Genomic DNA, 12,988 nt, shown 5'->3' on the forward strand with positions numbered 1-12,988 from the left:
AATATATATATATATATATAACCAAAACGTCAAAATAGAGGATGACGTTTGCGCAGCGTCGTTTGTTGGTATTGTTTGTGATCTGTGTCTCTGCTGTTTTTGTGTTGTCTGTGTGCTGTCAGCGTTATGTGTTAAAAGGATGAAATTGGCTAATATACGTAGGTGCACAAAATAATTTATTAGACTGTAGTCTATCTGATTTGCACCGCAAAACAAAATCAATTTTGAAAAAATAGGAAGTAAAGAAAAGCAAGCAATTTGTTTATGGGCAGAAACTGGTCCACACTGCATTAATGCCTAGCCTTGATGAAACAAAATTTGAGAGATGGAAAGAACTTGATTTCTGGAATTGGATGAAGAAAAATTATGTAATAACGACATTTTAAAGCTAAATTTAAAATTTGAGAATAAGAGAGCGATTGAGCTAGTTAAAGTTAAGAAACAACAATTAACTATTATATTAATTCACTGGCAGTTATTTTGTTTATTTTTTTCCGATTGGTGGATTGGTTTGTCACTTTAAGAAAGAAAAACTTCCGATGCAAATGGGCAGCAATATTATGTGCTCGTACAAATGAACCGATACATATGGGCAGCAATATTGAGCCATGAAGTTGTCACGTGATGTTGACTTGACACATGGCTCAACAGGGGGGATGAAAGGGCAGTTCAGTCGGCTTTATACAACATATGGATTTGATTCATATACAAAACATTTATAAAAAAAAAAAAAAATTGTAAAGCTTGTTTACCATGTGCTAAACTCAATCCACAGGGTTATAATGCCTGGTCATAATAGATGCATTCTCAAAATGGATTGAATTGGCTTCAAAGTAAACACTGAATGCCTTAACAGTGGCAAAAATGTTATGTAACGAAATAATACTTTGGCAACAACAACTGTAGACGTTAAATAATGAAATTAATATCTCTAAAATGAATGTTTGATAATTGGTTTCAGGTAACTACCTATAAGAGTAACTGGTAAATGAAACGATTGATTGCTAATGGAAAAACAAGCTGCAAACCAGAGAGAAAAAAAAAAAAGAAAAAAAATGAATATGTCATGTGTATGGGTTTGCGACCGATTCTTTATGTTGTACCATTACCATTGACCAAAGATTGTGTGAAATCTGTCACGTCTACTGATTGTGAAATGTGCAACAGAGCGTTCTATATAATATCCGTTGAGGAAAAGAAAAGAAACCACTGCTTCTAGAGAATGTAGTCAAGCAAAATTGTATATGTATCGACACGCCAAGATCTGGGGAAAAGCTGGTAAAAACCAAAATGTCTTTAAATTTGTGAGGCGACGATGATCTGACTTTAATTGATGCAATTAGAGTCCCTAGAGGAGATCCTGATTAATAAGAATTAATTGACCAAATTGCAGCAAGATGGGAGTCTTCCATTTGTTGGTGGTGTACGATAAACAAAAACGTAGACAGGATAAATTACATCCATTACAACGTGCAAAAATTGGGCAAATGGACACAAGCGGGGCTTGAGGCAGTGCCACGACTTCCCTAATGGCCTTCCAGAATCGCATTGCTCTTGATATGTTGTTGTCTGAGAAAGGAGGGGTCTGTGCAATGTTCGGAGAACAGTGCTGTACCTTTATCCCCAACAACACCGCCCCTGATGGGAGCCTGACAAAGGCCATTGAAGGCCTGCGATCCCTCAACACAAGGATGAAAGAGCACTCTGGCGTGGACACATCAATGTGGGACAACTGGATGCATGCCTTTGGGAAGTATAAAGCACTTGTGTCCTCAATTATAATATCAGTTGCAGTATTTACTGCTATACTCACCTTGTGTGGATGTTGTTGTATTTCATGTCTGCGTGCTCTGTTTAATCGTCTCATCACTACAGCAATATCGCCCATGGAAGACAAGATGGCCCGGGTATGCCTAATGTCTGAACGCCAACATATTGATGATAACGATGAAGATGAAATTTTTGCACTTGAGTTTACAGACTTTTTCCCAGATCTGGGTGTTTCCGAATGATGATGATGCAACAATTTGGGTGTAAACATATTTGTGCCCATACCTGTAATCCGACAACTGAAAATCGAGTGAAGTGGGTGTTTTTGGTGATGTAAAAATTGAGCAAATATGTGATAAACAGGGGGAAATGTTGGAATAATTTTAAGTGAAGCTTTGGCCTGCCAGACCTGGAGGCCTCGCCTTTACGAGTTTATCTTTCCTTTTATCTAGGTTCTTCAGTTTTAGTGATAGGGATGTCTTTTGATCCCTGTCAGCCATTTGTATCCTTCCTGTCCTTATGTTGTCTGTGTGTTTTGGTTCCCGTAAGAGGCCTTCACTAACAATGAGCAGGGCTTATTTGCATAGGTGACATGTTCTTTGTTTGATTCACAGGAACTTCATTCCTTTTATATTTAGATGTAGGTTTGGTTCATAGATTGTAGTTTATCAGACCTATTCTTCTTTGTTAAGGGTTACATACAGTTAGAAGTAGTTGCATAAAAGTTATCCCATATTTACTCAATGTTTGTTTAAGGAACTGCATACCGGTTACCTCACGTTTGCTTAATGTGTGTTGAAATGTTTAGGACAAGTTACTTATTATTATTATGTGTTAATTACCAAGTAGATAAAGTTAGCAAAGGTCTAGTTGCATTTATTCCACAGCAAAGCGGCAATCAACGTGCGTCAGGGCATTTGTTGACCTCGAGGACAAGTCAGCCAACTGTGAAGGAAGACAGCTGCGGACGGCCTCTGCGGGGGGTCAAGAGCCAACAGCGAAGTGCTAATTCACACCACACTAGATTCTCTTTCTAATCAGCGTTGCTACAGACACAATCCCCCTCCCTTTAGTGTAGCAACGCCTCTGTAACCAGGGCAACCATAACATTAAAAAGAGGGGCACGTGGAGTAAGGACTCAGAACTGATGGAGGTTGTAACTGAGATTGCTTGCTCTATCGTTCTCCTCGCGAGTAAACCTGTTCTGGTTGTCTTCTCCTCTTCATTCCAGCGAGTGATTTAATGTCTAATCGTATTTAGACCCAACATTTATCTTCTAGAAGCAAGTTGCATTCCTTTACCACTTGATTTGCATATTTTAACTTCAGTGTAACACAATTTGAGCTCTAGTCATTTGTAATTTGGGCATACAAACAGCATTGTCATACTTCTTGGATGGACAGGACTTCTAATAATCTAAAAAAATTTCTAATAATCTGACAATGACATGTTTTGCTGTCATATGGGCATCTATTCTTTCTTTCTCTGTATGAGCATAAGCGGTCAAAGAGGAGGAAGCTTGTCATGCTAAAAATATGGCTTTTCCTCTGCTCCTTCCTCCACCCTTTGATTGATATTGTTTTGCAAAACGACACTCTCGTGCGAAGTGTCCTCGTCTCCCACAGTTCCAACAGTTGTCAGAATCTCGTGGGGGTTTTGAATTATATGGCGGCCTGCGACCTTGTTGGCCTCTACCTCTTCCTCCGCCTTGCTGGGACCCTTGGAAGAAGACTGTTGTATCTTTATCTAGTTCATCATCATCATTATCTAGATGAAATACATCAGAACTTTTGCCTTTTTTGATCACTTTTTCAGCATGTCTGGCCCATTGCATAGTTGTTGTCACACTTGCAACATCCACTTCCACCAAATGTTTCCTCACCCAGTTGCCTATTTCAGGGCGGAAATTAGTGAGGAGCGCATTTTTAAGCTGTTGTTGATAAGCACTCTCAGCTGTATCATTGAATGGGATGCCACTATGCACCCTGAATTATTTTTCAAATCTCAATTGAATGGCGGCCTCATCACTTTTCAACTTTCTATCTTTTGTCTTTGTCACGGTCGGGTGGAGCATGGAGCAGGACGACCAAGTGCAGCTTGGACCAGGGTTTATTGGCGGAACTCAAAATACAGACTCGGTAAACTGACATGACTTAGCAAAACAAAATGACTTCCCAACAAAAACATTCTTGACACCGACAGGAACCAAAAGGACATGAAGACGACACGACAGCAACCAATGATCCGACCGGGAGTGAGGGGCAGACAGGACTTTTATACACGACAGGTAACGAGAGGCAGGTGGGAACAATCACACTGATCATGGGCACACAGGAGGGGAGGGGCGAGCACACAGACAGAAACCAAGACAACCGACACATAGTGGAGCAGTTGGGGACGAGACGTGACAGAACCCCCCCGACAAGGGACGGCTCCCGACGTCCCAAAAAAAAAAACTAGGGGAACCAACCCGCACTCGGGCAGCGACTTGGGGAACCGAACCGCACACGGTCGGCGACTTGGGGAACCGAACCACACCGCACTCGGGCGGCGACTTGGGGAACCGAACCGCACTCGGGCGGCGACTTGGGGAACCGAACCGCACTCGGGCGGCGACTTGGGGAACCGAACAGAACCGCACCGCACTCGGGCGGCGACTTGGGGAACCGAACCGCACTCGGGCGGCGACTTGGGGAACCGAACCGCACTCGGGCGGCGACTTCGGGGACAGAACTGCACTCGGGCGGCGACTTCGGGGAACAGAACCGCGCTCGGGCGGCGACCTAGGGGACAGAACCGCACTCCGGCGGCAACCTAGGGGACAGAACCGTACTCGGGCGGCGACCTAGGGGACAGAACCGCACTCGGGCGGCGACTTTGGGGACGGAATCGCACTCGGGCGGCGACTTCGGGGACGGAACCGCGCTCGGGCGGCGACTTCGGGGACGGAACCGCGCTCGGGCGGCGACTTCGGGGACAGAACCGCACTCTGGCGGCGACTTCGGGGACAGAACCGCACTCTGGCGGCGACTCGAGGAAACAGAACCGCAATCAGCGGCATACGAAAGTCAGCGCCGCAATCGGCGGCATTTAAAAGTCCAGATCGCGATCAGCGTCAATCGGAAGGCGGAGCTGTGGCAGCAGCATGAGCCACCACGTGCCACAGCAGTGGGAGTGGGGCCAGGGACGATCGCGGGTCCGGCGCAGCTGGCCCGAAATCTGGCGACGCCCGCAGGTCCTGCAACGTTGGGATGGAGCCCGGTGGTGGCCGCGAGTCCGATGGCGCCGGGGGGCACTCCGATAGCAGCCGCGGGTCCGGCGTCGCGGCAGCGAAGTCCGATGACGGTCGCAGAGGCGATGGTGCCGGGAGGAACTCCGATGGCGGCCGCGGGTCCGGCGTCGCGGGAGCGAAGTCCGATGACGGTCGCGGAGCCGATGGTGCCGGGGGGGAATTCCGATGGCGGCCGTGAGTCCGGCATCGCTGGAGCAAGATCCGATGGCGGCTGCAAGCCCATGGCGCTGGAACATGCTCGGATGTGGATCGGGCGTCGCAGCGGGAGCTGGTGGTGAAGGGTGGTCCAAGCGCTGGCCGCTGTGATGGTCGGATCATTCTGTCACGGTCGGGTGGAGCATGGAGCAGGACGACCAAGTGCAGCTTGGACCAGGGTTTATTGGCGGAACTCAAAATACAGACTCGGTAAACTGACATGACTTAGCAAAACAAAATGACTTCCCAACAAAAACATTCTTGACACCGACAGGAACCAAAAGGACATGAAGACGACACGACAGCAACCAATGATCCGACCGGGAGTGAGGGGCAGACAGGACTTTTATACACGACAGGTAACGAGAGGCAGGTGGGAACAATCACACTGATCATGGGCACACAGGAGGGGAGGGGCGAGCACACAGACAGAAACCAAGACAACCGACACATAGTGGAGCAGTTGGGGACGAGACGTGACAGTCTTTTGGATTTGTTCTCTTCTTTCTTGTGAAGCTTTTAACCACATTTTAGCACAATCCAATTCACTCTCTTTTCTCAATTCACTCTCTTTTCTTTTCTTTTTCAGTCCATTTTTCTTTCTATCCACACTCTCTTCTAAAACATCAACTACTATCTTCCACACTTCAACTCTCAACTTCCCTTCTACTCCATACTTTTTCTTCCACTTCGGCATATATTGCATACAATTAAGAAATCTACTCGCCATGTACTTCTCATCTCCGTCAAGAGGTAGAGATTTACCGTTTTTATTTCCCATCTTAATTCTAGTAGTTTTAGGTTTTACAATCTCTGTCTCAAAAATATTATTATTATTATTATTATTATTACTATTATTACTTATTTATTTCTTTGAGGATCCTCAATGCAGGTTTAAATTGACCTTTCAACAAATTACTAGCCTGTATTATTGCCGTGGATCAACGCTAGAACTGCTTTTTAGTCAATTTATCCTACCAGTCACACACTCAATCACACTAATTCCAGCGCTTTTTTTAGGCCTCATGGCTCGGACAAACCAAAGCCGTATCTCATAGCTCGGACAAACCAACGCCGTATCTCATGGCTCGGATAAACCAAAGCCGTATCTCATAGCTCGGATAAACCAAAGCCGTATCTCATAGCTCGGATAAACCAAAGCCGTATCTCATAGCTCGGACAAACCAAAGCCGTATCTCATAGCTCGGACAAACCAAAGCCGTATCTCATAGCTCGGACAACCCAAAGCCGTATTTTTAGCGCTTTAACTTACTTGTCCCCTGGTTCGTTGCACCGCCGGATCCCGTCAATCCACCTCTGTCAGACGAAGGCAGACCTAAGATGCTGGCCCAGCGAAGAATTCTCTTCCCAGGACTTTCTTTTCCAGGTCCTCCTAATGGACGCTGGCTTGTCGACAATGCAGCACGTCCTCCTTCGCCGGTCAGATGGTGGGTATGAGGATCCCGGGTTTCGGCACCAAAATGTTAGAGATTTGCTCACTCCAACTTATTTTGCAAGAACCACACGGAAGACAAGCAAGTTCTTTTAGACACCTGCAGGTGGAGAGATCACTCGCTACAGGAATGAAATCTGGAGCCTCTCCCAACTGCAAAGGCATATTTATTAAGAGAAACAGAGTGGGGGTAATAGTAGGTTGAACAGGAAGGCCTTGTGCTCTAGTCAAAACATATCAGGGGATGTTTTACGACCTTGTGGAGGATGGGACAAGGTAGGTTATTTATTACCGGTTGCATTCCAACATAATCATACGATAAGGATAATCTGAAAAACCCTAACATCCGACATCCATTTTTTCATTGATTTTTATATTATGTATTACTTGTGCCCTCTCTGTATCCATTACAACCTGGTGATCCTGAAAGGGGGATCCTTCCATCTGTGGTCCCTTCTCAAGGTTTCTCATTTTCCCCTGGCAGGGGTTTTTTGAGTTTGTCCTTGCCCTTTTGGGAGCTTAAAATCAGATTTGAGAATAATTGTCAATTTTGCCTATGTGAAGCCCTTTGAGACTGTTTGTGATTTAGGGCTATTGAAGGAATGAGGTCGAAATACAAAAAGTCCTGCCTCGCTACAAAAACAGATATGCTCAAACCTCATTGAATAAAGTACATAAGCAGACAAGTATATTCACATATTAAATAAATAAAAGAAACTTTTGAAGCATATAATTATACCTACACACCAAATCAATAAAGAAGACATAACTAGACATTTTTGATAAGTGGTGATGAGAAAGGTTTTTATAACTTTATGATCTGATATATATATTTCTGAGGACTTTGAAATAACAAATGACTTTTGATATATTGCCTAAATAGCTTAATGACCCTTAAGGAACTGTGGAATGCATGCCTGATGTTTTTTCTCTGAATCATGGACACGGCCAGAGTCGTCTTGACCGTTCAGTACTTGATTGTATCTTATGTTTTGACTAATGCTAGACGCCAGTTTTTAATTACTACTGAACGCTCTGCACAGAGGGAAATAGTTTGTCTAACAAAGAAAAGATACGGTTGAATGCGGTACGACAGTGTATGTCCAAGATTGGAGAAGAATGTTCACAGGAAGGTCACGTGGAGATAAAACCAGTGGGTGCCAGAAGGAGCCACCCGAGAACTCGGCCAAAGATGATCGCCAAGGCCGAGAGACGGGATGGAAGACAACAGCCCCCTCCACACACACACACACACACACCAACAGCCCCCCACCAACACACCGAGTCGCCCATAACCAGCACCACTCCCATGGAAGCAGACTCTCCTTCGAACTTGCCCCACCCCGAAGACTCATCGCCCATCAATCCCAGCCCACAATGTGCTACTGAATATAAAACTGATCTAACAACCTTGGACTTTGCCTTTTCTGAATGGAGACTTTCCGCTCTTGAAGGGCCCAGCGCTGTATTGTACTTTCCTGAAAACAGAGCTTTTTGAACAATAATTGTGATTGAACTCAACCAATCTGTCTAAGTCTAATTTCTGCTTCAGTGTCTTTGCATTTTCCTAAATCTGAAGAAATCAAACGAGCACGCAGTGAGTAAATTGGATAACAGGTGATTGACAAAGGCTTTTGCCGTGAGGCGCAGATAACGCGCTCCCTAAATTGTGGACAAAATCCAACAAATGGTGACCATCCGACGTGATTTCTTCAGAAGGGAAAGTGCATGCTCCACAAAGGATTCTTCGTTCTCCGCTCTTGCTCAACAGTATTGCAGTCCGATCGGCACAAAAGGTAAGGGGGAAATTTTTTTTCTCTCTCCCAGTTCAGCAATATTGTGGAGTGAAAGCGGAATACAAAAATTAATAATTTCAGCTCTGTGTTCAGGAATGGTGGTTGTATAGAAGTGTGTGTTTGTGTGGAACTTGGTAAAAGTGATTTGTGGAAAAAATTAAAAATACAAAAACAGGTGAAGGCGTCGCTGATATAGCAGTACGGATGCCGAGCGACTCCAATAGTGTGACCTTAGAACATTATAGGGCTGTCTAAGGCTAGGGACATCTGGGATGTCCGAGTCGTGGTGAATTAAGAGAAAGGTGGTGAGGACTTTGTCTGATCAGCAAAGGGCGCTCACACCGCTGGAACTTGTGGGATGCCAGTGACTAGCATATGGGCACCTGAGTGGCCTCAGTAGTAGACACTTAGGAACTTATACTGTTGCCTAAGGTCGGGGTCGATTGGATCGGCCAGGCCACCAATACGAGTCGGGGACTCGTGAAAAAAAAATAATAATAAAAAAAATGGTGAAGGCATCGCTGATATAGCAGGACGGATGCCTGGCGACCTCAATAGTGCGACCTTAGAGACTTATATTGTTGTCTAGGGCGAAGGGTAATTGGGTTAACCAGGTCGCTACATAATTGTTGAAGTGTGTCTATGATGATATTGTGTGGAAAGCAGGCTTGGCTGTCAGATGGGACAGCGGCGCAGCTGAAGAAGTGAGTGATTAGTTGTGGTGCTGTTCATGGGATGGAAGTGATGATTTGTGGTTCATGAAGAACAATAAGTTGATTTGTATAAAATTGTTAATTTTATTTTGATTTTGCATGAGAGTTGGAGTCAGAAAAATGGCTTAACAAGAATTTGATAAAGAATGTATATTTAATTAGCATGAAGGTTATATCCCATTGTGTGGTGGGGTTAAACTGTAACCATTTTAGTTTTCAAAAGGGTGCGGCTCTAAAGTTTGGGCCAAACGGTCAGGTGGGCACAAATGCATATTTTGGACAGAGGTGGGGGGTTACATTGGTGGCGAGGCTCTCCGCACTTCAGTTGCCTCCCCCCCACCCTTGTATCAGCTGGGAAGATTGTCATGTCTATGTTGTGGGCCCGTGTGTTTGTTTATGTGCATGTTTGTCTTTGTGTATCAGTTCGTTATAAAGGATGGAATTGCGTTAAATTGGTCCACGGAAACGGTGTGCTAGACAATGGTTTATCAGATTTGCATTGTTAAATGTAAAAATTAGAAATGATAGAATAATCTGAGGGTTGTGGTCAGAAACTCGTCCAACGAGGAGAGTGCCCAGCCCTCATAAAAATGTGAGAGTAAGAGAGAACATACATTGTAGAATTGGATAAAATTAAATTATGATTGCAGATTTTAAATTTAGGAGGAATTATTGATTGGTTATGACATAAGACTATAGGGTTACTATAGTCTTATGTCATAACCTAAGACAAATAAGTACCTATAAGAACATAACATAATGTCTTATGTTATGTCTTATAGGTACTTACAAGGACACATGTAAGGATAAGTCAAAGATTTGAATCACTTAGAGTTAAAAACAACAAATAAAAACGACATTGCAAGGGGGGCACTTTTTATCAAAAGAACACCAAGTAAAGTATCAAGTGGGCATTCGTGATTGGGATTAAATTAAGGAAAAAATTAGGTCAATGATTAGAAATCAATGGTGCTCTACACAAAAAGGCTTAAATTTTAATGGGGAAATATTTGGAGTACTGTGTTGGTCTACATAGGTCATGGGCCTAGTTTATTTGGTTTTGATTGTGGTTTGGGTTTATTTTGTTTATTGTTAGGTTTTCCTTGTGTTTATTGTTAAGGTGTTCCTTGTTATTCTCTTATCCCCTGCATTGTAAATGTCTTCTTTATGCAGATAGGTTAACAGGCTAGGAATTTAGTGAGGAGATAATTGATCAATTGATGGGGGTTAATAATTGTCCAAATCCTAGTCACATGTTTTGAGGGACCACAGCATTATATTTAATTTGCAGGCCATTATTTCGTATGTGATGACAGTGTCTAGATAAGTAGACTGTTTTATCAAAAATGTGAGAGTGAAGGAGGAGGTTTGATTTGTAATCTGGCATTTGGGTGCCACTTTTAAGAGTCTGTGCAGGAGCATAGATTGTTTTTGTTTGTTTTTAAAGATATATTTAACAGTTTATCTCGGTGCAGTAAGGATATCGCAATTTTGAAAGACTTAAAATTAAAAGCAAAATTCCATTTTAATTCTGACACATGCCAGCTAACATGAGGATGGGAAATAAATAAAGGAATGAATACTAGCTCAAATGTGGCATGTGTTTTAAATTGGGCGATAAGACATTCACTTCCAAGCGCTATCCTTTAGCGCTGCTGACAATAATAACTTATGAGATGTTAAATCAAGGAGGAGTGTCATATTTGGAACACCGGCGCTGTATGACCTATAGATTGAACAATAACATTCACCGCATATACAACCATGTTGGTAGATTGTTAAATTACATTACAGTTCATTACAAAGGATTTCGGAACTTTATTTGATGATAAACACTGGAACAAGGATTTTAGCCGTGTTAATGGGTAGGGTGGATGGATTACTCAAAAAAAAAAAAAAAAAAAAAAAAAAAAAAGCTTTTGATAAGGGCGGCTTGATAGTAAGATGATGAGTGTGCGCAACTGATAGGATACAATATGTTAATGGGAAGATTTGGGGTGTAAGGAACAAATACTACACAGGAAGATTGATAACACGAAGATAGTTTTGTGAAATTTCAGTGTGTTCTGCCCTAGCGCATGGCACAAGTCCTGAACTGAGTCCTTGTACTCTACTGGCTGCCTCAAAATCAACAGAGGACTGTCCCTGGTCATGAGACACCTTTGACCTTTGGGAGAACAACAGGAACTATTATCATGCTTGAAGGGGGCAAGCACAGCTCTTCACAGGACAAGAACCATATAGTTGGTGGAATACACACAGTTGCAGATCAAAAAGAAAATGGACTGAAAGAACAAAGACAAGATGGACGCATTTGAGAATGGCGGACGGTCCAGCCCTGAATCATCATCATGAGAATCTAAGAGGAGAGGCTGCTAAAGACTTGCACGAGTCACATGAAGTCAAACTGGACACATTGCTAAAGACTGCTGAAGCATTACAAAGTTGGTGGAGTGTGGGACAAAAGGGATGGAAGTGTGTTTGGGTGCTGGGGCAGACATAACTGAGGAGTTTTGATAAAAGAGGGAATAATAAGGCTGCTTATTGACACTGAAACGGGGATAAAAAACAAAATACATAGATATGGAAAGTGAAGATGCACTGACAAATTATACGACAGCGTGATCAGAAACTTTGTAAAGTGGACATTGATCAATAGAAATTAAATCATTTGAATCATAAATTTTTATATGTAGTAACTTAGCATTTCGAAGACATAATTAATCTAACTGAAATAATGAAATTTTATAATTGGACCAGTGAAAATTTGGATTCGGGCAACAGAAGGCTGAAGTGCTAAACTTAATTGACCTTTATCAAAACAACAGAATTTAATTACACATCCACTGCGACTGATTTATAGGATGCATATTTCAGCTTGAAGGGGTGAGGGGCCATAAGAAAGTTGGAATTCTGGATAGTCAGCAAAATAGTAATACCGTAGGGCTTTAAATAACCAATACAATGACATGACCCTTGTGACAATTGATTTAAATGGCAATTTATGATAGGCACTTGGGGTTAGGATTAACAATCCATCCATCCATCCATTACTGGTGCGGCTTGTCCTTACGAGGGCCACAGGTGATTAACAATAATAACTAGAATTATTCATTTCTGTAGAAAATTGGGTGTGAAAGCGAAGAGGCTGAATAAAAATTCGGGGAAAGCTACAAGATTGTTTAAATTTCGAACGTGTTGAATTGGCTAGAAAATTGATAAAAATATAAAAATAATTTTGTAAAATTGGGCGTGAATTTTAAAGTTGAAAATTTGAAATTTTCCACAAGTGAGAAGTTTTGGAATAGGTAGGCATAAGATGAACAGTTAAAAAATTGAAATGCGTTGAATCAGTGAAAAAAAAAAAAAAAAAAGAAAAAAGGAAAACTAGAAGAAATTCGAAGGGAAAAAATAAAATTTTACCGCAATGTTGGAAGTGAGGATGTGAAATTTGAATTTGAATCTAGGAGGTTAAAAGTGTAATGGAATAAATCAGATGAATTATGTGGAAGTAGTTAAGATAAAAATAAAATAAAAGGAAGAAGAATGCAGAAGAAGTTGAATAATAATAAAGTCAAGGCAATTCAAATTTATTTATATAGCCCACAAGCAAGTCTCAAAGGGCTCCAAATGTACAAAAATTGCCAATTTAAAATACAAGAACAATAAGTGTGAGGGCCACAATGATGATCATGACAGCAAAAATATTTCTAATTGGTTTTGATAGGTACAAAGGGGGAACATGGAAGAAGGTTTTCAAAATTTTTGA

This window comes from Syngnathus scovelli, chromosome 7 (assembly GCF_024217435.2).
Source record: "Syngnathus scovelli strain Florida chromosome 7, RoL_Ssco_1.2, whole genome shotgun sequence".
NCBI classification, from domain to species: domain Eukaryota; kingdom Metazoa; phylum Chordata; class Actinopteri; order Syngnathiformes; family Syngnathidae; genus Syngnathus; species Syngnathus scovelli.